The sequence below is a fragment of the Eumetopias jubatus genome, unplaced genomic scaffold (genome assembly GCF_037043125.1).
Source record: "Eumetopias jubatus isolate StellerSeaLion01/CBP00866 unplaced genomic scaffold, mEumJub1_p1.0 scaffold_8, whole genome shotgun sequence".
NCBI classification, from domain to species: domain Eukaryota; kingdom Metazoa; phylum Chordata; class Mammalia; order Carnivora; family Otariidae; genus Eumetopias; species Eumetopias jubatus.
In genome coordinates, this window is record NW_028274814.1 from 39,732,252 (window position 1) to 39,759,468 (window position 27,217).

Genomic DNA, 27,217 nt, shown 5'->3' on the forward strand with positions numbered 1-27,217 from the left:
CTTTCATTTTACACATCTCATACTACACTATGATCAGTCTGACAAAAAGATGAACAAATCCTACCAGATTGATTAAACTGAACACAGTGAATAGATAGATATACATGTTCACAAGCCATTATCCACAAATCTGAATTCCAAAAATCTCTGAAAACCAAAAACTTTTGTAACCAATTTGGTGGCAAAACCACACCTGAAGTGATGCAGAAATACTTCTGTATTTGATGAAGGAATTGGAAGATGCCCCTCAATCCTGCTTAGAAAGTTAGATACATATAGTATATGCATCATATCACCTTTCTAAAATCTGAGAATTTCTGAATTCTTGCCCAAAAAATCTTGGACTTAGGCCTGTATAATTGGAGAAGATTAAATATCGACATCATTGTTTGTCAAGACATTTATAATCAGGGAAAGTTCCACAAGGAGCTTTTAACTCTACAATATTTTATTTCTTAAGCTGGGTGGTGGGTACACAGGTATTAATTATACAATTCTATCCTTTTGCATGTCTGAAACATTTCATAAACTTTAGAAGTTTAAGTGACAAATTGCAGGCACCCAATGTTTGATTTTCTTCCCTAAAACAATAAAGGCATCTGTATTCAAAGTATTTGTTTCCTTCCTTAAAATATAAGAGCATTTGGGAAGCAGCAAGTTTGAAAATGGTTATGCTTAAGAGTCTTAAAAACATTCATATCTTTTGCAATAATTCCATATGCAAGAAGCCTATCTACTTAAATGATCTAAAATGTACATAAATCCATTAATTATGAATTATGTATCAGCTTTATTATTAACTCATTCATTTGGGAAATGTTTAAGTAAAACCTTTATGATTTAATATGCCACCTACAAAAATACATTTACAACTAATGTCTGACAAAAAATATTTACAACACAGTACATGAAAATGGATATATATTTAACATATAGTATACTCTCGAGTTTGCAAATATCCATATAAGCAAAACAAAAAGAATGGAAGGAAATCTGTTTACTTTGTCTTAGTAGTTGTCAAAATTTTCCAAATGGGTATATAATACTTGTTAAAAAAAGAAAAAAATGTTTAAACAGAAACAAGAGGGAAAAAGCACTATAATTTAAGGTGAACATTTCTTCCTTTTGAACCTGGTCTCAAAATCCTTCCCAACACACGAATATAGTATCAAACCTATCTGCTGGCCCTAACGGCATCATAACTTTTTTTCATTATTTGCAATAATACAGATGCAAGATGTCTAATACTATTTTAGACCTGAGTATATGGGAACTACTGTGAAGAAGACAGCCAACATTTCTCAGCATGTATGAGGTATTCAACATATGGGGTAAGCATTATAAAAATGTTTGTCTTTTCTAGTACACTTGAAAAATGGCACACCGCCAGATATATAATGGGCAAGATGGGACTTAAAAAGACTTGAAAAAAAGAATTGCAGAGCCAGTAAAAATCAGAATTCTTTTCTCTTTGAGAGTCCATTTTTCTCCTGTCACCACAGTTCTCTGAATAAACTCCACCAAGGGTATTTTTTTAAGCCATAATTCTTTATACATACATACACAAATATAGAATTACACTCTTAAATTCTATAGATTTAGCTTAGAGTACTACAAAATCATAAATTTAAGAGATCCAAAGAGATTCAAGCAGAATTCAATGGTTCCTGGACTAACTCAAAAAAGACTTAGACCATAATACACTTCAAAGTTCCAGAATTAAAACAGATTTTCTATTACAAAATCTGGTTATGTGAAACTTTACAATAGAAATATGCTACACTGCACTTTAAAAAAAAAAACCTTTCACATCATGTAAAGCATTTGACATAGTATGTGGATCATAATGAGCACTCATCAGTATGAACAATAAGTATATTTCCTCTAGTTTTGTTTTTTTTAAAGATTTTATTTATTTGACAGAGACAAAAGAGAGAGAGCACAAGCAGGGGGAGCAACAGGCAGAGGGAGAAGCAGGCTCCCTGCTGAGCAGAGAGCCCGATGTGGGGCTCAATCCCAGACCCTGGGATCATGACCTGAGTTGAAGGCAGACACTTAACTGACTAAGCCACCCAGGCGCCCCAATTTCCTCTATTTTAAGATAAACATTCTTTCATAATTTAAAGTTTCTGAAATTAGGATTCAGCTTATATCAACATGTATAACTTTTTAAAAACAAATTATTAAGGGGCGCCTGGGTGGCGTAGTCAGTTGGGCATCTGACTTGGTTTCAGTTCAGGTGGTGATCTTGGGGTTGTGGGATCGGGCCCCCCATCAGGCTCTGTGCTCAGTGCAGAGTCTGAGTTTCTCTCTCCATCTCCCTCTGCCCCTCCCCCACACACACTCTTGAGATCTCTCTCTCAAATGGATAAATCTTTAAAAAATAAACTATTAAATTTATGGTACAGTCCACAAGAAAGAAATGGAAACTTAGAAATGAGACAAGGTATTATACATGGTAAATACTCGCCATGGATTCTTCCTATAACCCTTCCAGCGAACCTTTCAGGGAGAAAGATTTTATTATCCCATTTCTAGATGAGGAAACTAAGGCTTAAAAAGGCTCAGTAAATTGCCCATGATCACACATCTGACTCTAAAGTCAGGCTCTTAACCACTACAATATGCTCATATCGAGCATGAGCTTGTAGCATACTCATCTACCATTTTAAATCACACCAGGTGCATTTACAGGTTTTTTCAATGAAGCACAAAAGTTAATATTGATTTGTCCTAAATCACAAATTTATTTATCTCCCTGTTCCTCACAGTCCCTGCCATCTAGCTGTCTGTTTCTACACCTCTTTCCTGAGCTCCAGACCTGAATTTCCAACTATCAAGTGAATGCACTTGGTTATTCCAGAACTGTACTGCCCAATGTGGTAGTCAGCCACATGTAGCTGTTGGGCACTTAAAATGTGGCTAGTGAAACTGAAGAACTGAATTTTTAATTTTATGTCACTGTAACTAAAAGTTAAATTTAGGGGTACCTGGGTGGCTCAGTCAGTTATGTGCTTGCCTTTGGCTCGGGTCCTGATGCCAGGGTGCTGGGATAGAGCCCCCACCCCCGTCATGTTGAGCCCCATGTCAGGTTCCCTGCTCAGCAGGGAGTCTGCTTCTTCCCTCCCTCCATCTCCCTCCCTCACCCCCAACCCCCTTGCTTGCTCTCTCTCAAATAAAATTTTTGAAAAAATAAATAAAAATAAAATAAAAGTTAAATTTAAAAACTGATAATTCAGTTACTAGAAAATTTTTAAGCATGTTTGGGAAAAGTTGGGTATGTGAGGCCACTTTTTCAACTGCAAATTTTATGAAATCTAAATGTAAATTAAGTATTTCTGGTTAAAAACTTAGCATGTGAATTAAGATATGCTGTAAAAGAGGCACCTGGTTGGCTCAGTCGGAAGAGCACACAGCTCTTGATCAGGGTTAAGAGTTCAGGCCCCAGACTGGGTGTAGAGATTACTAAAAAAATAAATTTTAAAAACAAAAACAGATACGCTATTTAAAAAGTATACAAATGATTTCAAAAGGTATGAAAAAATAATGTAAAATTGCTCATTAATAGTTTTTTAAATATATATTTTAACATGTTGAAAATCATATTTTGGATATATTGAGTTAAATAAAATGTTTTAAAAAATTATAAGATCTAATAGTTTCTCTTTACTCTATAATGTGAATACTACAATTTTAATTAATATGTGGCTCACATCATATTTCTATTGGACAGTACCTTCCAGAGGTTCCTATTGCCCTCACTACAGCAATAAATAGTTCAGTGAATGGCATGACTATCCCTCTAGCTCAGTGCTCCAACACAACCATCTCTGATTATAGAAGTGTTCTAGATCTGATGATGACTGGTGCTGGTGGTGATGGTGATAACTATGTGAGACTCACAGAATCCCTTAAAATATTGTGGAGCCAGAATTCTTAGGAGACTTAGGCAAATACCACCTATTATTTTTACTTTCCTCTGGGGAAAAGGTAGTAGGTACAAAAACTTCAGACCAGCGCTGTACAACAGAACTTTCTGTCACAATGAAAATGTTCTATATCTGCACTTTCTAACACAGAGGCCACTAGTCCCATTTGGCTAATAAGCACATGAAACATGGCTAGTACAACTGAAGAACTGAATTTTAAATCTTATTTCATTTAAATTACTTTAAATTTAAGCAGCCCTATGTGAGTAGTGGCTACAAAACCGGACAGGACTGTTCTACCTGCTCTATCTGAAAGTCTGTAAGTCACCTTAGTCTCCTCCCTCCCCTCAACTGTCCTTTCCCCCACAAAAGCACATGTAAACACACACACACACACACACACACACACACACACACACACACACACACACATTCTGAATTACCCAGTCCTGTGTTCTTTATTTTTTGGGGCGGAGTGGTTCCTTTTTTTAATTTAAATTCAATTAATTAACATATAGTGTATTATTAGTTTCCGAGGTAGAGTTAAGTGATTCATCAGTTGCATACAAGACCCAGTGCTCATTCCATCACGTGCCCTCCTTCATGCCCATCACCCAGTTACCCCATCCCCCCTCCTCCCCTCCAGCAACCCTCAGTTTCTTTCCTATGCTTAAGAGTCTCCTATGGTTTGTCTTCCTCTCTGATTTCATCTTGTTTTATTCTTCTCAGGTTTGTTTTTTTTTTTTTACTAACCAGAATCATGCTATATGTATTGTTTTTTGATGTGCTTGTTGATGTTCTCAGCCTAGCACACTCCTTTTATCCATTCCATATTCCACAGAAACAGGGTCACTGTTTGGGTTGCTTCATTCTGCTGTTATAATTATGCCCACTTTTGTGCACAAAGTTGAGCACTGGGGCTGGCATTTGAGGGGAAGAGTGCCAGTTTGAGCCCTTGGCAATCTGAGGTGAAGGCGTGTTGACTTGGCATTGAGCAGGTGGCAGGCCGTGCATGCTAACTTGGGCAGGAGGGTGGCTGGACTGTGAATTTGGGACCCACAGGCTGATGCATTGTGTGTGACAGGGACGTGGCTAGTTCTGCTTTTTAACTTTTGTTTTTCTGGGAAACTCAATCTCTCCTTCTATTCTAAATGAAAGCCTTGCTGGATAGAGTATTGGCTGTAGATTTTTTCCTTTTAGCAGTTGGAATTGATCATGCCACTCCCTTCTGGCCTGCAGAGTTTCTGCTGAAACACCCAATGATAGCTGTATGGGGTTTCCCTTGTATGTCACTGCTTTCCTTTCTCTTGCTGCTTTTAAAATCCTTTCTCACTATTTTTTGTCATCTTATTTACTTTGTGTCTTGGTGCAGACCTCTTTGGGTTGGTTGTGTTGGGGGCTCTCTGTGCCTCCTGGATCTGGATTTCTCTTTCCTTCCCCAGATTCAGGAAGTTTTCAGCTATTATTTCTTCACACAAAGCTTTTGCCCCCTTCTCTCGCTCTTCTTCTGGGATCCCTGTCATGCAACTGTTATGCTTGGCAGTGTCACTGAGTTCCCTGGGTCTATTCTCATTTTGCATATTTTTCCTCCTCTCATCTGCTCAGCTTGATTACTTTCCATAACTCTGTCCTCCAGGTGGCTGATCCATTCTTCTACTTCCTCTTGTTTGCTATTTATTCCAGGTGGTCTATTTTTATTTCCATTTAGTGAGTCCAATAACTCTAACTGGTTCTTTTTTATGTCTCCTATCTCTTGGTGGAGGGTCTCATGGAGGTCCTGCACTCCTTTCTCAATTCTAGTGAGTATCTTTATGAGCATTACTTTAAATTCGCTATCAGACATATTACTTATATCTGTTTCACTTAGATCTCCTGCTCTGGTTTTGTTCTGTTCTTTCATTTGAGACATATTCCTCTGCCTCCTCATTCTGTCTATTGCTGTGTCTGTTTCTCTGTGTTAGGAAAGTCAGCTATGTCTCCCGCACTTGAAAGTAGTGGCTTTATGAAGAAGAGGTCCTGGAGCACAATGTCTCCTTTTCACCAGAAAATGGTGCTTCAGGGGGTGTCTCCTATGTGTGTTGCTCCAGGGGTGTCCTACCGTTGTGGCTGGGATGTGTTTGCCTTCAGCCCAGCCTGCGATGGCCTCTGCCTGTTGTGGGCAGAGTCTGGTGCCTGTGGTGTAAGTGGGCTGGCCCGGAGCTGCCTTAGGCTTGAGTTGAATCAGACCAAGTATTTGCCAGAGATGCAGTAGCACCAAACTGCAGGCACTTTCCCTGTGTTGTCCCCTGAGAAGCTTTTTTGGTGGGTGGGGCCTGCAGTCAGACCAGCTGCCTGCCCCAGCCCACTGCTGGGGTCACAGTCAGACTGGTGTGTCGTTATCTTCCCCTCTCCCTGGGGCAGGACTCACTTTAGAGTGGTGCTGGCCCTTGTCTGGGCTGCGTGCACACTGTCAGGCTTGTGGCACCGCTTCGGATGGACTCCTGCCAAGAGCGATCAGAGGGGGTGGACCTGCTTCGCTGTGGCCTCTTGTCTATGCTGGGCTGTAGAGAGTCTGTTCTGCCAGTTTTCGGGCAGCTTTCTGGGTTATTAATGTGGGTGCTCTCTAGGCGGCCACGCAGCAAGAGGTGAGCCCAGGGTTGTCCTACTCCGCCATCTTCCCAGCAGCCTCCAGTCCTGCGTTCTTTAAAGCTTTCAATTCTGTCTGCATCCCTATTCCCACTTCTACTACCTCGGTTTTCAGGCTTTGATGGATTAAGGCCACAGCCTCCTAGTTGGCCTCCTCACTTCGCTTCCTCCTATCTACTCATTATAAAATGTAAATATCAACATTTCCTTTATTCGTCTCCAAAGTCTTGCCATTGCCCCAAGGTAAAATTCCAGACTCTAACATGATTTACAAAGCCCTTCATGATCCAAACCCAATCTCCAGCCTCATCTTTCACCACTCCCTTCCACTCCAGTTCTTGTCCGTATCATTAACGCTTATCACAGTCCACTAACACTGCCTACTTGTCTTCCTTCCCAGGCACTAGCACCCTGAGGGCAGAGACAATGTTTCAAACATTATATTGCTAAGACAGACACAATACACAGTCATAGTACACGAACAAAGTACACTAGATTTTCCATAAAGCTTTTTTGAATGAGGGAAGAAACAGGAAAAAAAAGGGGGAATAGATATGTACTACTCTTGAACAGCTATGAAAATAAAAATTGGTAGATATTTTTGTTATACTATTCAAAAGAATTTTAACATGAATTTGTTAAGAACCAACCCACTTTTGAATTTTTCAAGAAAATCTTGCTACTTTTAAAAACTACACATATACTTGCTATGTAGAAATAAGTATTTATGTACTTACCTACATTTGTGAATATAAACCTAAAGAATTTACATCCATTTTCCACTAACTTATTTTTTTAATTGAAGTATAATTAACCTCAGTGTTATATTAGTTTCAGATGTACCACACATTGATTCAACAATTCTATACTTTACTCAGTGCTCACCGCAATAAATACAGTCACCATCTGGCACCAAACATTATTACAATATTATTGCCTGTATTCCCTTCCCTGTACTTTTCATCTCCATGAGTTATTTATCTTATAACTAGAAGTTTTTACTTCTTAATCCCCATTATCTATTTCACCCATCCCTCCACCCACCTCCCCCCTAGCAACTAGCAGTCTGTTCTCCCCATTTAAAAGTCTGTTTTCAGGGCGCCTGGGTGGCTCAGTCATTAAGCGTCTGCCTTTGGCTCCGGTCATGATCCCAGGATCCTGGGATCGAGCCCCACATCGGGCTCCCTGCTTGGCCGGAAGTCTGCTTCTCCCTCTGCCTGCCGCTCCCCCTGCTTGTGCTCTCTCTCTGTCAAATAAATAAATAAAATCTTAAAAAAAAAATAAAATAAAAATAAAAAGTCTGTTTTCAGTTAACTTGTTATTAACAATGAGGAAAACAGATAAAAACTGCTGCTCTATTAAAATTTAAAAAATAATATGCCTTAAGCATAACCAAATTATTTCAAAATGGGTTCAGAAACTTGGCAATACTATAAAATTAACTACCAGCAGACCATTAGAAAAGTCACCAGAACAAATCAAGTGAAATGGTCAATAACTCTATACTTTCAATCATCCTTTCTACTTAATAACTTTCTATTTATTCAGGGGAGAAAAACATCAAGCAAAGGTTCAGGCTAAATTTAATAGACCAGTTTAGAAAAGGAATGAAAAACTACTTGAAATACTCAAAATTATCTGCCACTAATGAAAATGAAGTCAATATTGCCATGAAGGTAGAAAGGTCACCTGTGTGGCATCTGAAGGGATGTACCCTAAAAAACCTGAAGGGACATACTCAGAAAGATGTAAAACATAGCTACTTCTTGTTTCATAAGAATTCTATCAGATCTCTAATAACTTACTGACCAATTTTAAGTTCAAATCAGTCTCTTCCTTGAAAAGGTGAGCAACAGTAAATTCTATATGTACAAGGACAAAATTATACATATACTCAAGGGAGAAAAAAGGTAAGCAGTCCGAGAAAAGAAAGTCTCTGTCAATAATTTTTTTCCTATATAAGTGAAAGCCTTATAAAGGGTAACAAATGTTAGGAAACTCTTTACCCAGTAGAAATTCTATATCAAAAATCCATGTAGTAGGGGCGCCTGGGTGGCTCAGTAGTTAAGCGTCTGCCTTCGGCTGGGGTCCTGGGATCGAGTCCCACCTCGGGCTCCCTGCTCAGCGGGAAGCCTGCTTCTCCCTCTCCCACTCCCCCTGCTTGTGTTCCTTCTCTCACTGTGTCTCTCTCTGTCAAATAAATAAATAAAATCTTTAAAAAAAAAAAAACTTACATTAGGAATAGAAGAAAACTTTCTTAATCTACTAAAGGACATGGGCAAAAGCAAGTAACAAGTATCTGTTGGGGAACCACTCTGCTGTTCCATATTTGGCAACTTGTAGCTTCCTTGAGTCTTGGCAGAATGCCTTGTAATCTCCCCAGAAAGGAAAGGATGGGAGGCCCATAAGGAGCTGCTACTAGGTCATCTCCCACCGCTTTTCTATCTCCCTTGGAGGATGACATGAGACAGTTTCTCATCACTGGATTTTGATGAGGCACATGACTTTCAGCCTGCCCATCTCAGAACAGAGCTATAGACCACAAAACTGCTGTGTAGCAAATCTGAATGGCCTCTTCCATCAATAGAGTGCCCCACTGTAGTCACTGGCAAGGTTTTTGTTCTGGTGTTGACTTTTGTGATGTGTGGAACAAGGGTCATAGGGAGCTGGCACCTTTGGCTTATTCACCTTTCCACTGCCCATGTAATAAACTGCTTAAGTCTAAAGCGTTCATTGTTAACTATACCAGTCAAATCAGTCAGGCCTTGCCTTGCCTTACATGTATATGCTTGACAATATCATACTTAATAGTGAAAAATTAAACAATTTCCCTTTGAGATGGGAAAATAACAAGGATCTCTCCTATCACCACTCCACTCAACAACATGCCACAGATCCTAAGCCAAAAGTAAGACAAGAAAAAAGTATAAGAATTGCAAGGAAAGACACAAAACAGTAATTTTTCACAAATGACATAATTATATAAGTGGGAAACCCAAGAAAATCTACAGATAAAATTATTAGAATTCATCAGATTTGGTCAAAACCTGGCAAAATAGAGCCAATATTCAAATTCAATTTTATTCCATATGTCAACAACAAATAGAAAATAAAATTTATTTTAAAATCCCATTTAGGGGCACCTGGGGGGCTCAGTCGTTATGCGTCTGCCTTCAGCTCAGGGTCCTGGGATCGAGCCCCGCATCGGGCTCCCTGCTCAGCGGGAAGCCTGTTTCTCCCTCTCCCACTCCCCCTGCTTGTGTTCCCTCTCTCACTGTCAAATAAATAAAATCTTAAAAAAAAAAAAAGATTAAAAATAAATAAATAAATAAAATCCCATTTAAAAAAGCCTGGGTGGCTCAGTCGGTTAAGCATCTGCCTCCAGCTCAGGTCATGATCCCAGGGTCCTGAGATTGAGCCCCACATTGGGCTCCCTGCTCAGCGGGGGGCCTGCTTCTCTCCCTCTCCCTCTGCCTGCCATTCCCCCTATTTGTGTACTCTCTGTCAAATAAATAAATAAAATCTTTTTTAAAAATCCCCCTTATAGGGGCGCCTGGGTGGTTCAGTCGGTTAAGCATCTGCCTTTGGCTCAGGTCATGATCCTGGGGTCCTGGGATCGAGCCTCGAGTTGGGCTCCTTGCTCAATTGCGAGGCTGCTTGTCCCTCTCCCTCTGCCCCTCCCCCCGCACGCGCTCTCTCTCTCAAATAAATAAAAATTTTTAAAAATAAAATAAAATCCCTTTTATAATACCACCATAAACCTAAGGTTAATCTACAAAAGATGTGTAAGAATACTGCACAGAGAACTATAAAACATTATCGAGACGTGAAAAACAAAAAATAAAAATACCATATTCAGTGATTCAAAGACTCCACATTATGAGGAAGTAATTCTACCCAAATTAATCTATAAATGCAATGTAATTTAAATCAGGATACCAATGTTTCTTTCCCTTTCTTTCTTTTTCACCAACATTTCTTCTTAACTTGACAAACTGACTCTAAAATTTATATGGAAATACAGTAGACCAATACAATAACCAAAACATTTTTTTAAAAAACAGCTTAAGTCAAAACTTAACCATAACACTCATCCATTTTAAGTATCTAGTTTGATGAGTTTTAGTAAATTTATGCAGTTGTGCAACCATCACCACAATCCAGTTTTACATTTTCATCACCTCAGTAAGTTCCCTTACACACACTTGTAGCTAAATCTTCACTCTCACCCCTGGCCTCAGCAATACAGGCTTTTCTAGAAATTGCATGTAAATAAAATTATAAACTGGTAGTTTTTTCACTCAGCAAAACATTTTTTGAGGTTCGTTTATTTTGTTAAGCTAGTAGTTTCTTTTTATTGCTCAGTAGTATTCCATTATATGAATATACTGTATTTTATCAACTTACCAGCTGATGGACATGTGGATGGCTTCCAGTTTTTACTACTATGAATAAGGCTGTTATGAATATGTGTACACAAGTGTTTGTGTGAATATATGTTTTCATTTCCCTTGGGTAGATACCTAAGAGTTGAATGGTTGAAGATACACAGTAAATGTATGTTCAACTTAAGAACCTACCAAACTATTTTCCAAAATACCTGTGACATTTAACATTCCCACCAACAATGCACAAAAATCCCAGTTTCTCTACATCCCTGCTACCACTTGGTACTTCAGTTTTTTTTATTTTAGGCATTCTAGTGGGTATGCAGTAGTAACACACTGTAATTTTAATTTGCATTTCACTAATGACTAATGATAATCAGTATCTTTTTCAAGTGCTTACCATCAGTAGATTTTCACTGATGAAGTGTCTATACAAATCTTTTGCCCATTTTGGGGAGAGCTGTCTTACTATTTAGTTATAAGAGTTCTTTAGATATTCTGGATGCAAGTCCTTTATCAGATATAGTATTTGCAAATATTTTCTCCCATTCCATCGTTTGTCTTTTTTATTTTCTTAGTGGGTTCTTTTGAAAAGCAAAACTTTAATTTTGATAAAGGCCAATTTATCAATATTTTTCTGAATCACGCTTTTGGTATTGTATCTGAGAAATCCTCTCCTAACCCAAGGTCTCAAAGATTTTCTCCTATGAGGTAAGGTTTGAGTTTCATTTTTTTTTTTTTTTTTGGCATGTTGATATTCAATTGTTGTAGTACTTTCTGTTAAAAAGATTATACTTGGGGCACTGGGGTGGCTCAGTTGTTAAGGGTCTGCCTTCGGCTCTGGTCACGATCCTAGGGTCCTGGGATCGAGCCCTGCAACAGGCTCTCTGCTCAGCAGAAAGCTTGCTTCTCCCTCTCCCACTCCCCCTGCTTGTGTTCCCTTTCTCGCTGTGTCTCTCTCTGTCAAATAAATAAATAAAATCTTCAAAAAAAATTATCAGTTCCTCCACTGAATTACCTTGGTACCTTTATTGAAAATCAATTAATCATAAATGTGTGGGTTCATTTCTGGACTCTCTCTTCTGTTCCACTGTTGCATATGGCTATCCCTATGCTGATACCACACTGTCTTGATTACTGATCATGACAGTCACTAATAAACATTCAATGTGAAGAAGACAGTCTTGGGGGTGCCTGGCATGCAACTCTTGATCTCAGGGTCATGAGTTCAAGACCCTCATTTGGCCTAGAGTTTACTTGGGGAAAAAAAAGGAAGAAGACGACATTCTTGAAAAATAGAACAGGGTGGGAGCACTTACTCTACCAGATATTAAGACTTACTATAAAGCCACAGTAACTAAAACAGTCTAGCACTGGACCAAGATAGAAAAACCAATGGAACAGAATAGAGAGACAATCTATTACAGAGCAGTTTTTTTGTTTTGGTTTGGTTTGAATTTTATTTATTTATTTGAGAGAGAGAGCAAGAGAGAGAACAAAAGCACACAAGTTGTGGGGGGAAGGGGGGGAGGGGTAAGAAGCCCAAGCAGACTCCACGCTGAGCAGAGCTCGATCCCAGGACCCTGAGATCATGACCTAACATGAAACCAACAGTCCAACAGTCAGATGCTTAACTGACTGAGCAGCCCAGGCGCCCCTACAAAGCAATTTTGAAAAGGAAAGAACTGTCAGTAAATGGTGCTGAGAAAATCAGCTAACCATACAGGAAAAAAATAAACCACAACTCCTACCTCACAGCATACACACAAAAAATCAATTACAGGCAGACCATAGTGCTATATAAGAAAGGTATAACAAGGACACTTCCAGAAAATAGAAGAGAATAACTTCATGACCTTGGGGTAGGGAATGATTCCTAATGTAGACATAAAAAGCACCAACCATAAAGGAAAATATTAATTGGACTACACTAAAATTAAGAATCTTGTTCTTCAAGGGACACCTTGATGGTTCAGTCAATTAAGCGTCTGCCTTCAGCTCAGGTCGTGATCCCGGGGTCCTGGGATTGAGCCCCATGTCAGGCTCCCTGCTCAGTGGGGAGTCTGCTTCCCCCTCTCCCTCTACCCCTCCCCCCAGCTTGTGCTCTCTCTCTCTCTCTCCCTCACTCCCTCAAATAAATAAAATCTTTTCTTTTTAAGATTTTATTTATTTATTTGACAGAGAGAGACACAGCAAGAGAGGGAACACAAGCAGGGGGAGTGGGAGAAGGACACTCCCCACGGAGCAGGGAGCCCGATGCGGGGCTTGATCCCAGGACTCTGGGATCATGACTGGAGCCGAAAGCAGACGCTTAACGACTGAGCCACCCAGGCACCCCATAAAAAAAATTTTTTTTTTTAAGATTTTTATTTACTTATTTGAGAGAGAGAATGAGATAGAGAGAGCATGAGACAGGGGAGGGTCAAAGGAAGAAGCAGACTCCCTGCTGAGCAGGGAGCCCGATGCGGGACTCGATCCTGGGACCCCAGGATCATGACCTGAGCCAAAGGCAGTCGCTTAACCAACTGAGCCACCCAGGCGCCATAAAATCTTTAATAAAAAAAAAAAAAAAGAAAGAATCTTGTTCTTCAAAAGACACCACTGAGAGCAAAATACCAAGTAACAGATTAGAGTAGAATATTTGCAACATAAATAACCAACAAAGGGTTCATACGCAAAATATATAACCCCTATAAATTAATCAGAACAGAAAAGACAAACAGAAAATTGAGCAAAATATTTGAATAAGCACTTCACAGTTTTCAAATTACCAAAAGACATAGTTATTGAACTTCACTAGTAATCAGTAAAATGCAAATTAAACCATGAGATATCACCATAAATCTACCAGATAGCTGAAATCAGTAACACTGACAATACCAAATACTGGCAAAGATATAGAACAAAAGGAATTCTCAAATATTGCTTTGGGGCATATAAGTTTGTAGAACTACACAGGAATATTGTTTGGCAATTATCTACTAAAATTCCACTTACGCATACTCTATGACCCAGACTTTCCACTCCAGGCTCTTACAGTCATCGGAAATATATGCACCATAAGACCTGTACAAGAATGGCCATGGTGGCATATTCATAATGACCCAAAACTGGAAACAACCTAAATATCCATCATTGATATATGGATAAATTGTGGTGTATTTTATACAATGGACGATATTTATCAATGAAAATGAACAAACTACAGCTATAGACAACAAATCTAAATCTCACAAAATGTTGAGTGAAAGCAACCAAGCATAAAATTATACAGTATGATCCCATGAATATAAAATTGAAAAACAGACAAAACTAAATATAGGTTTACATAAAGAAAAGCAAAAAATGACTCCCATAAAACTCAAGACAACAGTAACTTTTATGGGCGCCTGGGTGGCTCAGTCGGTTAAGCGACTGCCTTCGGCTCAGGTCATGATCCTGGAGTCCTGGGATCGAGCCCCACATTGGGATCCCTGCTCAGCGGGGAGTCTGCTTCTCCCTCTGAGCCTCTCCCCTCTCATGCTATCTCATTCTCTTTCTCAAATAAATAAATAAAATCTTTAAAAAAAAAAACAGTAACTTTTATGTGACTGGGAAGAGGCAAAGAAAGTTTCTGGAATGTATAACCTAGGTGTTGGTTATACAAGTGTTTGTTTCATAAGTTAAGCTATACATTTGTTTTATATACTCTCCTTTATGTGTGTTACATTCAAGAAGAGCTTCAAGGAGAAATTAATTCCTTTATTTAATAAACTATACTACTATAATAAAATTATGCTTAAGGTCCAAACTTATTTCTTGAAATATTTTCACAATTTCAGAGATGTTTAACTGAAGTTCAGACAATTTTTTCCAGTTACCTAATTTCCATACAAAGGTCTTCCAAACAAAAAAGTAAAACAATAAAATAAGGGAAAATGTAAATAATAAATACACACAAAGGACTGTCTGATGAAAACCATTGTCTATGCATCACACAGCACACCATAATAAAGAAAATCAAAAGGAATACAAAGTTTAGTTTCATTCTTGGTCAACCACTAAAAATAAGAGTTCATATGGACTTTGGGTGATAATGATGTGTAGATCAAGGCTCAACTGTAATAAATGTACCGCTCTGGTGGGAGATGATAATGGAGAAAGCTCTGCATGTGTGGGGCAGGAGTGGGGATCTATGGGAAATCTCTGTACCTTCCACTCAATTTTGCTGTGCACCTAAAACTGCCCTAAAAAATAGTTTGTTTTTTTTTTAATGAATTCAAGAGTTGCTACATCTACAAAGCACAGCTCGATCATGTGTCTCCTAATCAAAAATCTTCACTAGTGACCAACAGGGTAACTCAAAATGGGAAGGAAACTTAAAAATCACCTAGCAAACATTCATTCAATGCCTGGAATCTGACAGGGGATGCACTACCTCATAAAAACATTTACACCATCACTGAAGAGCAATGACTTTTATAAAATCAATAGGAACAATAAAATGGAAGGTGGAGGAATGAGAGAAATCAAGAATACTACACATATCTCTGGCTTGAGCAACTGGAAGTGGCATTTAATTAATTAAGGAACACCAGAGAAGAGCAGGAATAATACATTCAGTTTTGGAAATGCTGAGTTTAACGGGCATCGAAATGGAAATACTGAGTAACAATGACCCTTACACTCAGCAAAGAGGTAAAACCTGAAGTCAGAAAAATGAATACTCAACATGTAGATGAAAAAATGAAACAGGAGATGAGATCACTCATAGAAATTCACACATTTAATGAATGGCTAGAGAAGGATTCAACAAAGGTGAGAGAAAGCCCAAAAACCAGGAAGAAATACAGAAGCATGATCTAATACAGTGAAAGAAATGAGCTTTACAAAGTAAGGAGAAATCAGCTGGATCAAATGCTGCTGTGGTAGGCAATCTTGACAATGGCTCTGAATGATCTCTGCCTCCTAGTATTTATGTTTTTGTGGAACCCCCCACCCCCTTGCATGTGTAGGACCTTAGAGATTCCATTCTAAAGAACAGAACAGAGCAAGTGAGAGAATGGTACTACCAAGAATAGGTTACAAAAAACTGGCTAATATCTCTGCTCCTCCTCCACAGAGCTCTCAATCTAGAAGCAAGGTGCCATGTTGCAAGTACTCGTATGCAGAGATACAAATGGCAAGGAGACTGATTTCTCCAGCAAACAACCAACAAGGACCTCAGGCCTGCCAACAGCCCCATGCTTGAGCTTGGAAACAGACCCTCCCCCAGTGGAGCTTTCGGATGACTGCAGTCTTAGTCAACATTTGACTGCAGCCTTATGAGTGACCCTGAATCAGACATACCACATCCAGATGCCTGACCCACAGAAACCGTGAAACAACAAATGTTTGTTGTTTTAAGTTAAGTTGGGGGTAATCTGTTGCATAGCAATAGACAACTAGTACAGCTAAAAGGTTAAATAAGAGGATAGAAAAGTAGCCACTGGCTTTAAATACATTAGTAACCCAGCAAAACAGTTTAGATGAAATTGTGAAGACAGAAACAATAGGGTGAGAAGAGAATCACAGGCAAAGAAATGGAGACATATGACAAATGTAGACAAGTCTTTCAAAAAGTGTGACTGTAAAGCAGACAGCAACTTAGAGAAAGTATGAAGTTGGGAGAAGAGTTTTTTGTGAAGATGAGAGACATTTTAAAGCTTAAATAATGGGCACCTGGCTGGCTCAGTCTAAAGAACATGGGACTCTTGATCTCCAGGTCCTGAGTTCAAGCCCCATGTTGGGTGCAGAGATTATAGACATACGTTTTAAAAATAAATAAAGTTTAAGTGATGAGGAGTGCCTGGCTAGCTCAATCAGTAGTAAAGCCTATTTTAAATAGATAGATAGATAGATAGATAGATAGATAGATAGATAGATAGATAGAAAGATAGGGGCTCCTGGGTGGCTCAGTCGTTAAGCGTCTGCCTTCAGCTCAGGTCATGATCCCAGGTTCTGGGATCGAGCCCCGCATCAGGCTCCCTGCTCCCAGCCCCACATCAGGCTCCCAGGAAGCCTGCTTCTTCCTCTCCCACTCCCCCTGCTTGTGTTCTCTCTCTCACTGTGTCTCTGTCACATAAATAAAATCTTTAAAAAAAAAAAAATAGGGGCGCCTGAGTGGCTCAGTCGTTAAGCGTCTGCCTTCGGCTCAGGTCATGATCCCAGGGTCCTGGGATTGAGTCCCACATCAGGCTCCCTCCTCAGCGGGAGGCCTGCTCTCCCTCTCCCACTCCCCCTGCTTGTGTTCCTGCTCTCTCTGTCTCTGTCAAATAAATAAATAAAATCTTTAAAAAAATAAAAATAAAAAATAAATAAAAACAAATAAATGAATAAATAAATAATAAATAAGTAAAGTTTAAGTGATGATAAGAAGCCAGCAGGGTGGAAAAATACTCTCAAGGAACTTTGTTCCATTATGAAGAAACTCTTCTGAAAGCTTTCACTGCCTCTCTGCCTTAACTGAAAACTGATTTTCCCATGACCCTCTTCCCAAGCAGCCCTTTCAAGTGGAGGCTATTAAGTCTCTCACACTCCACACCCAATGTTGGGAATTGAGACTGGTACCCTTCTTTCTTCCCATGCCACCTCCAGACCATGTAAAATCCTGAACCCCCATGTAAAATCTTTGTTACTCTGATTCCCATGCTTTTCAGCAACACAGTCTTCTACCTCTGCCTTTTCACTATCAGCTAATGACCACCTGGACATCCTCCACACTCAGTGAGGAGATGCTGGCAACTAGTTCACACTGCCACTGTCTTTTATACCACCGCTCCTGGGTTATTTCAATACATACATGGATGAGTCATCTAATACTAGTTCCTCAAACCCATCATCCTCAGTAAGCAACTCTATTCTCTGGGTATATCCATTCACAGCCAGTTGGGAATTCACTTAATTGTCTTACCATCCATTCATCAAATATTTAGTAAGTATCTACTATTTGCTCAGTAGAGAACAAATGACAGTCCCTGTTCTCATAAAATATCTCATATTTTTCACAAAGACAGCATGAAAAGATCCAGGTTAAGTCTAGATACATTACAACTACTACATTTCCTTATCAGCTTAGGAACCATATCAACTCTAGGAAACTGAAATTATTATCTGAAGTGACCTCATGAATCCACGCTATATCCCAGTGATCACTGTATCCCTTAACAAGGCTTCTAAAACTACCTTTTATTTTTTTTTAAGATTTTATTTATTTGAGAGAGAGTGCAGAGGGGTGGGGGATCTCAAGTGACTCAGCTGAGCTCAGAGCCCAATGTAGGGCTCCATCCCATGACCCCAAGATAATGACCTGAGTTGAAATCATGAGTTGGATGCTTAACCAACTGAGCCCCCCAGGCGCCCTCTAAAACTACCTTTTAAATAATGTATGCTAAAATACTGCCAGTTTAGTATCAGATTCATCAATCTATAAACATATTGCCGTGCTGCCCAATACACTAATCACTAGTTACAGTGGCAATTTAAATTAATTTTAACAAAATTAACAATTTTAATTATTTCTCAACAATTATACTAGCCACATTTGAAGTGTTCAGTAAGCACATGAGACTAGTAGCTACTGTATCGAATGGTATATAAAACACTTCTATCATCACAGAAAGTTCTATTGGACAGTGCCGGCCTAAAGTTCTTAGTATTCACTTCATTCCTCCCAGAAAAAATGTTAAAAAGACAGGTATCATTTTCCAGTCTCCTGAGAACTCCCCGGGGTTCCACAATATCCTAAAGGAATTCCACAAATCAGGCATCATTACCACCATCACCACACTGTATCATCACCATCAGGGTGTTGATTTTTACTGAGTACTTACTATATTCCAAGCACTTTATTAAAAGCTTTATGAGTTTCATTTCATTTATTCTTCACAACAATCATATGAAGTAGGACTATTTTTCCCATTTTATGGATGAGAAAATTAACATTATGGATGAGTTTTAGACAGTAAAGTAATTCACCCAAAGTTATACAGCTACAAAGTGACAGCAATCCATAGAGTTTAAGCAAATTAAAAATATAATGATTTTGCCTTCTTTTTTTTTTTAAGATTTTATTAATTTGACAGAGAGAGAGGGAACACCAGCAGTGGGGAGTGGGAGAAGGAGAAGCAGGCCCCCAGCTGAGCAAGGAGCCCGACGTGAGGCTCAATCCCAGGACCCTGGGATCATGACCTGAGCCAAAGGCAGACGCTTAAGGATTGAGCCACCCAGGCGCCCCATGATTTTGCCTTTTTAAGACAACACACTATTTAACATAAAGAAGGGGTGATACCAACAGCTCACACTAGCACTCAACATTCCAGCAGACCAAACTATTTTCAGATCACTCAATTTGCCCTACAGTTTTCTAGCCTTTGGGCTCTGCAAACCCTGTTCCCTCTACTTGCATCCTTTTCATTTAGCCAAATCCTACTTATCCTTAAGATCTCATCTCAGATTTTCCAACAGTCCAGTTTAGGAATCCATCCTATGAGCTGAAGCACAGCCGCCCACAAACCCCTATTAATTTTTCCTCTTCTCTCACTAGAATTAAACTCCTTAAGAATAAGGGACCCTGTCCATTATTCATCCTGGATTCCACCTGGCCCAGCCAAGGCCTTAGAACACAAAAGGTACTCAATAAATATATGATAAATGTAGGAATAATGAAAAGATACTTAAGTAATCAAATCATTTCACAAGCATGTACTCAACCAAATAAAATGTTATCTAAGTTGACTTTTACACAAATCTATGCTTTTACACTAAACGGCTTAATTGTCATTTAGTTGGTAAGCAAGTATTTCACAACATTTTTTTCCCACATAATATACAAAAGAATACCTAACTTAAAAACTAAAGGTCAGAAAAGTAACTGCTAACGGATTCAGGGCTTCTCTTGAGGGTGAAGAAAATGTTCTAAAATTGATTGTGGTGATACACACACCAAAAAAATTGAATTATACACTTTAAGTGAGTGAATTGTCTGGTATATGAATTATCTCTTGATAAAGCTGTTATAAAATAAAAACAAAAGGCCTGCAGGGAGCTAGACTTAAATTAGGAAAACAAATACTAAGCCTGCAAAAAAAAAAAAAAACCTAGAAGATAAAATAGGTTATATTTATGCAATTTTAAAATAACTAAACCATATTATTGCACAAAATTTTACTGGTTAGGAAAAACAAGAACCTGAAAACAGTGACTGCCTTCAGGAACAACATGATGGGACAGGAGACTTACTTTTCCCTATGTACTCTTGCATACCTTCTGATTTGGTATGTGTATTACCTATTTTTTAAATGAGTATAATAGTTATTAGTATATTAAAAAATAACAAAATAAGAAAAATGTCATTATCTGTCCTTAATATAGTATACACTCGCAGATTGCCTATTTTGTTCTGAAAAGGATAAAAACTGAAATATATGTTTTTGTTTGTTCAATTTTATTTATTTGACAGAGAGAGAGAGACAACGAGAGAGGTAACACAAGCAGGGGGAGTGGGAGAGGGAGAAGCAGGCTTCCCGCAGAGCAGGGAGCCCGATGCGGGGCTCGATCCCAGGACCCTGGGATCATGACCTGAGCCAAAGGCAGTCGCTTAACCAACTGAGCCACCCAGGCGCCACTGAAATATATGTTTTTAAAAAATCAATCCAGGGAAGTAAAAAACTGACAAATTCTTGTATCTATTTCATCCCACACTAAAAAGCATTTACTCATATTTCTCTTATTAGACATTATAATCGTGCAAATTATCCCTTACCCAACACTCTGACACATCTTTAAACAATGACACACTTGATCATTCCCTCCTCCTCAAACTTCCTTTCCTTCACTGCTAGTACATCACACTCTCCTGGTTTTCCTAACCCAATGACCTTTTATTAATTTCCTTTGCCACGTTTCTCTTCATCTCCCCAAAAGGTATCTGGAAGGTAAGTTCCATGAAGGCAGGGATTTTTGTCAGTTTTGTTCACTACTGTATCCCCAATCGCTAAAAAAATACCCAGAACCACACTCAATAAATAACCATTGAATAGCTCTTTTCCTCCCCGGCTGCTTGAAGCCTCGCCGCCATCATGAACGACACAGTAACTATCCGGACCAGGAAGTTCATGACTAACCGACTACTTCAGCGGAAACAGATGGTCATTGATGTTCTTCACCCTGGAAAGGCAACGGTACCTAAGACAGAAATTCGGGAAAAACTAGCCAAAATGTACAAGACCACACCAGATGTCATATTTGTGTTTGGATTCAGAACCCATTTTGGTGGTGGCAAGACAACCGGCTTTGGCATGATTTCTGATTCCTTGGATTACGCAAAGAAAAATGAACTCAAACACAGACTTGCAAGACATGGCCTGCATGAGAAGAAAAAGACATCAAGAAAACAGCGAAAGGAATGCAAGAACAGAATGAAGAAAGTCAGGGGGACTGCAAAAGCCAACGTTGGTGCTGGCAAAAAGAAGTGAGCTGGAGATTGGACAACAGAAGGAGTAAAGATGCTGCAGTGGCTTTATCTGTGGTGGTTGTGCAGATTTTTCATGAGAGGATCAATAAACTAAGAATGTTAATAAAAAAAATAACCATTGAATGATTCAGTGCCCCCAAGGCTCAGATGTTGAAGAGCTATAAAAATAAATATTTTATATAACTTGTATGCTGTTTACTTCATTACATTATATTTATCTGAAAATTGATAATGAATGTACTAATTATTTAGTTAACCAAAATACTACATTCCCTGGTGTTCTTCCATTGATGTTTTGATATGGTATGTATCAAATGCACATTTAACAGCTCTTCTACTACTTCAAAAGCATAAACTTAGAGCAGAAGAGCAGTTGTTGCTATAAGAATCTTCACTTTTATCTTGCTTCCAGTACTAATGTTCAATTAACAGACTGACATACCTGACTTTAGTAATGGGTGGGGGTGGGAGGAGAGAGCTCAGTAAATTCAACAAGAACAACACAGTAATAACTAGCAAGTGACATTTCTTGAAAAATAAAATGTAGTATTTTTTTCTAGGCATAAGAAATTCTAAAGAGAGGGCGCCTGGATGGCTCAGTTGGTTAAGCGACTGCCTTCGGCTCAGGTCATGATCCTGGAGTCCCGGGATCGAGTCCCGTATCGGGCTCCCTGCTCAGCGGAGAGTCTGCTTCTCCCTCTGACCCTCTTCCCTCTCGTGCTCTCTCTCTCTCATTCTCTCTCAAATAAATAAATAAAATCTTTAAAAAAAAAAAAAGAAATTCTAAAGAGAAACAGACCACTTCTACCTTATACTTTCCCCCCAACCCCACGATTTCATTCCCACAAAGAATGCCACTGTCAGCCATGCAAATGTAATTTTAGCAATATACATACAAAGTTTCACCTGATATCTTAGTTCACATTTATACTCATTCATACCGAATTAAATCAATGTATAATTTAAAAGCCAAAACTAGATATATGATTTTAATTTTTCCTTCGAAGTAACTAATCCAAATCAAAAGTATTCATTTACCAACTACTAATTTGATCTATTTGAATACATTTAATTGAATCTTTTAGAATTACAAATTGGACACACCCTTTCTCTATAGCTATTGTATCATCTGTTGCCTGTAAGTATTTTCTAGAAGATAACAGTCTGCTCATTAATTAGGCATGTTAGAAAAGGCAATGATCTGCAACTACTGACACTCACATCTGTATATTTCTCTCTTGGGTTACAGGAAAGCATTTCTCTGGCTATGTTCCCAAATAAATTGAGTAAGCCTTGGGAAAGTCACTGCTTAAATTCCATTTCATGACGGTTTCTCTTCCTCCACAAATGAATTATTGAGAGTCATGCCTACTTCCATCCATTACATAATACATGTCCATCACAGGACCTGTTTTCTGAGCAAGAAACAGCTTAAATGACACTAACTGATAGGTAAGGTCAGTGAATACTGACAGTAATCTAATAGGGAGCAGGAATCGAGAATAGATTGATTTAATGTATAAAGTTGTGAAACACTGATGTGAAGAACACTGAACACTGTTTACTCTTAGTAACATTATCTCCCTATGAAGTGAGATACATGCCCCCAAAATGTTATTAAAGAGCATTTTAAAAGCACTTGACTCCAAGAACATTTCTCAGAAACTGAGGGACCTACCGAAAAAAACATTATTCCACTTCATTTTTAGAGTGTCTAATAACATCTGCAATTGAGAAATAAAAATAATCCCCAATAACTGTGTTGAACACAAAATGTCTAAATGTCAAGGTCTGTTGAAAAACGAGCTGTAAAAGACAGCTGTGCTTTAAAACATTTAAGCATTTTTCATATAATTAGCTCCAAGAGAACTGTTCAAATTATCCATCCAAAGCAGTCAACCACAACCACCTGCAACTATTACTCAGAAACGTGTCTTCCGAAGCAACTACCTGATTTTCAGGCCTTCTGACAACAGAATAAAGATTATAAGTCAGATGGTATAAAGAGATCTTTTAGGCACACAAAAAAGACTGGAAGATAACACCTTTAGGGAACTAGATGTAATGGGACCTATTCCCTTATGCTGCTGCCAAAATGAAGTTGTCTTAATCGAAGATCTCACTCTTCCTGAAGGGTGTAAAACTTTAAACCCAGCCACCCTCACAATGTACCCACCTGCGCCAAAAGCAGAGGGATTTTCTTCCCTCCCGACTCACCCCGCGAGGAGGAAAAATAATAACCAAACCCCGAAGTAGAAATGTGAGACCTAGTGCAACAGCTTCTCCGACTGCCTCAAAGGCAACATCTACAGCTCATCTTCCTTTTGAAATACACCCTTCATCTATCTTACCATTTCACAGAAGAAAAAAAAAATCATCTTTCAACATTTTACATCGGTCGCCTAAACACACAGACCCACCCTGACCGCACCCCAACCTCCTCATAGCTCCCCAATTTCTCCATCTCGCCACTACCTCGCCCGCAACATCACGCCTCAAACCCTCCGCTCACCAAGCGCCCAGAACCCCTATCTCCCATCTCCCATCTCGGGCTCCCCACATCTACCGCCTCAGCTCCCGCCCAATCCTGGAGCTCGGTGGGGTGGAGCCCGCGGGGGGCTGGGGTGGGGTGGGGTGGGGTGGGGTGGGGTGGGGTCCGCCCCTCCCCGGACTTTCCCATCCCCCCGGTGGGGAGAGGAGGGGGAGGGGGGGTCCTGAAGCCTCACCTACAGCTCCGCCCCTCCCCGGGGGCGCGCTGCCCAGCCCTAGCCAGGGCCGTGAGGAAGAAGCAAGCTAAGAAAAGGCAAAAAAAGCCTCAGCGCCAGCGGCAGGCGGGAAGCTCTCGGTCCCGCCCGACTTCCGAGCTGCCGCCACGGCGGCCGTCTCACCCTCCTCAGGGCTGCTGCTGTTGCTGTTGCTGCCGCCCGGACGCCGCCGCCACCGCCGCCGCCACTACCGCCGCCACCGCCGCCGCCGCCACCACAGCCACAGTACTGCCCTAACGCCCGCCGACGTCACTGCGCCCCGCCCCCTGCGCGAGACACCTAGCCCCACCCCCGCCGGGGCCGCGAGACACCGCGAGCTCCGCCTACTCCCGGCCAGGCCACCTAGCCTTCCCGCACCCTCCTGAGAATGCGACTTGGCAGCCCGCAGGCCTCCGGCGCCTTCCAGAGGAAGGCGGGTCAGGGACTGGGAGTGGGGTGACTCAAGGTTCCCGCAGCGATTGCGCGCCCAAGCAGAGCAACGGGCGCGGGGTGTCCACAACCCCCACGCGCGGCCCCTGCGGCCACGGGAAGGGAGAGCCGGAGTCCGCTCCGGGAAGAGGCGGTAGGTGGGAGCGAGGCAAGGCGGCGTTTGTCTCCTTCTGCTTGCCGTAGGAAGTGGACCGGCCAGGCCCGAAGAGCGGAATTGTCGCTTTCCCAAACCTTAGAGTAGCCCCACCCCCTCTTTGGCGGGACCCGTTACACAAGCCCCAGCACCGCCACCGCTGTCTAGAGTAGGTCTAGAATCGGCATACATTCCGGGCTGCGCTTCCAAGGCCGCAGTGGGAACCCTTTGTCCGAGGGAAATTGGATTTTTCCCCCACCCTTAGCTTTTGCGAATGTGGCCGCGGGGCTGTCCACTCGACCTTAGGGAAAGAACTTGGGCGTCGCAGAAGACCCACGCCAGTGTACGTGGATTTTCTGTAGGAGCTCGGCGGGAGAGGAGCGCGTGGGCGGAATTTAAAGTGCACAGTCAGCTCCCGCGATGTGCCGGATGCGGTGCTACGCTGTCGTATTTGGTCCTCAGAACAGCTAGGCTAGTCTATTAGGCAAATGGTACCTTATTTCAGGAAATTCAATTTTCTTGTACTGAGTTGCAGTCGGTTTTTCTTTCGTCGGAGTCATGCAAAGAGGGCTGCTGCATCCATTAATTTACAAATGTAGGTAAACTATCCCTAACCAAGAAAGTAGGAGTGATATGAATATTTGCCCCAGTGTTTTAGGTTGAATCGAATCATTTAAAATGCCCTTAAAAGGGGTCGTCATCATTTTACCCCTACTTATTCTCCACTACAATTAACCAATTTACACTCCTTCATAATCCCACTAACATTTTCCCATCTCTCCTCAGTATTCGCATTCATTCATTCATTCACCAAATTCTACTGTCACATCCTGCCCAGACTCTGTTACTTCCCAGACCACGCACTTGGATTATTGCAGTTCCCGGTCCTGCTGTACAGTCGCCCCCTTCAGTACATTCAACATATGCCTACCAATTGTTAGACTGTGCTGCCAAAGAAGATAGTATAGCTGCCAAATAAGCATCCTAAAATACTTCATTTTTTTAGACATCTGGCTTTTTACCCCAAAAAAAGCCATCCTTTTTCGACTGTTTTTCAAGATCTTTTTCATCTAACTGCTGATCTGCTCATCCTGTTACTCCCCAGCAGTGTGGGGAGGTAAAAAAAAAAAAGTGGGAGTCATATCCTAGTTTCCATTCTGCTACTCTCTACTTGAATGACCTTGGGGAAATCACTTTATTTCTGGGTTTTACTTTTCTTAACTGTAAAATGGAGTGTGAGCTCCATGTCTGAGATCCGCTATGTCGCTAAAATGTGTGGATCTGGAGAGTTACTATGTTAAGCAGTAAGTTATACATACAGAGGGTACTATCAATATCACAGACTGAGAATTGTGATAGTTTGGTTTTTTGTGTGTGTTTGGGGGGAGGGTTGTTTTTTGGTTTTTTGCCCTAACACTGGTCGTTTTTTCTTATTTCCTACTCTGCCCCAGATGTTTTTGTTTGTTTTTTTAACTTACGTTTAGTATTTTTTTATTAAAACCGGTTGAGTGCACCCTTGGGCAGCACATATACTAAGCACATATACTAAAATTGGAATGATAGAAGATCAGCATAGCTCCTGTGCAAGGATGACACACCAATTAATGAAGCATTCCATAATTTTAAAATAATGTAACATGGGTTGTCAACCATATTTCAATTACAAAAAAAAAAAGCTGGGGGGCACCTGGATGGTTCAGTAGGTTAAGCATCTGCCTTCAGCTCAGATCATGATCTCACAGTCCTGGGATCGAGCCCGTATCAGCCTCCCTGCTCAGCAGGAAGTCTGCTTCTCCCTCCCCCGGCTCTTGCGCGTGCTCTCTCTCTCTCTCTCAAATAAATAAAATCTTTAAAAAATAATAAAAATAAATTAAAAATAAATTTTTAAAAAGCTGGCTAAGCACATGCATTCATTACCTCTTCTTCCTGAGACCCCAATTAAAATGCTAATAAAGGAATTTTAAAAATGATACAAAACCCATATGTAATAGAAAATGGGAAGGAGACCACCAAAACATATATATTTTTTTAATTTACACACAAAGTGAGTGCAGCCTGACTAAACAAAATGAAAGAAACCATAATGTGGAGTAGGTGCAGAAGGAGGCTGCAGCCAATAGGAAGGTGAAATAAAGATCTCCATATAGAACAGAAGAACCCTTCCTTATCTCGGATACAGTCAGTAGGCATTTATCCCAGGCTAAAAATCAAGAGTTCTCATAATCTCTGGGGAGGAGTTGGGCAGCTATTTGAGCACTTATTTTTTTTTTAAAGATTTTATTTATTTATTTGACAGAGAGGGAACACAAGCAAGGGGAACTGCAGGCAGAGGGAGAAGCTGGCTCCCCGCAGAGCAGGGAGCCCGATGCGGGACTCCATCCCAGGACCCTGGGATCATGACGTGAGCCAAAGGCAGATGCTTGACCAACTGAGCCACCCAGGCGCCCCCATTTGAG

At 40.3% G+C, this 27,217-nt stretch overlaps 1 protein-coding gene and 1 pseudogene across 3 annotated transcripts in view; one reads left to right on the plus strand and one right to left on the minus strand.

Annotated features, from left to right (window-relative positions):
• The window catches only part of ERC1 (ELKS/RAB6-interacting/CAST family member 1), a 563,373-nt gene extending 538,989 nt beyond the window's left edge, over positions 1-24,384 (minus strand). For 2 of the 3 annotated variants that reach the window (XM_088025859.1, XM_028121160.2), the window contains exon 1: positions 24,161-24,290. The gene's annotated coding sequence lies outside the window, so the exon portion shown is untranslated. Of the gene's footprint in view, positions 1-24,160; positions 24,291-24,322 lie in introns of those variants that run through there. The other variant, XM_088025858.1, reaches the window with a different exon arrangement.
• Positions 24,385-26,284: 1,900 nt separating this feature from the next.
• LOC114222631 (U6 spliceosomal RNA) lies at positions 26,285-26,385 on the plus strand (annotated as a pseudogene).
• Positions 26,386-27,217: the final 832 nt, after the last annotated feature.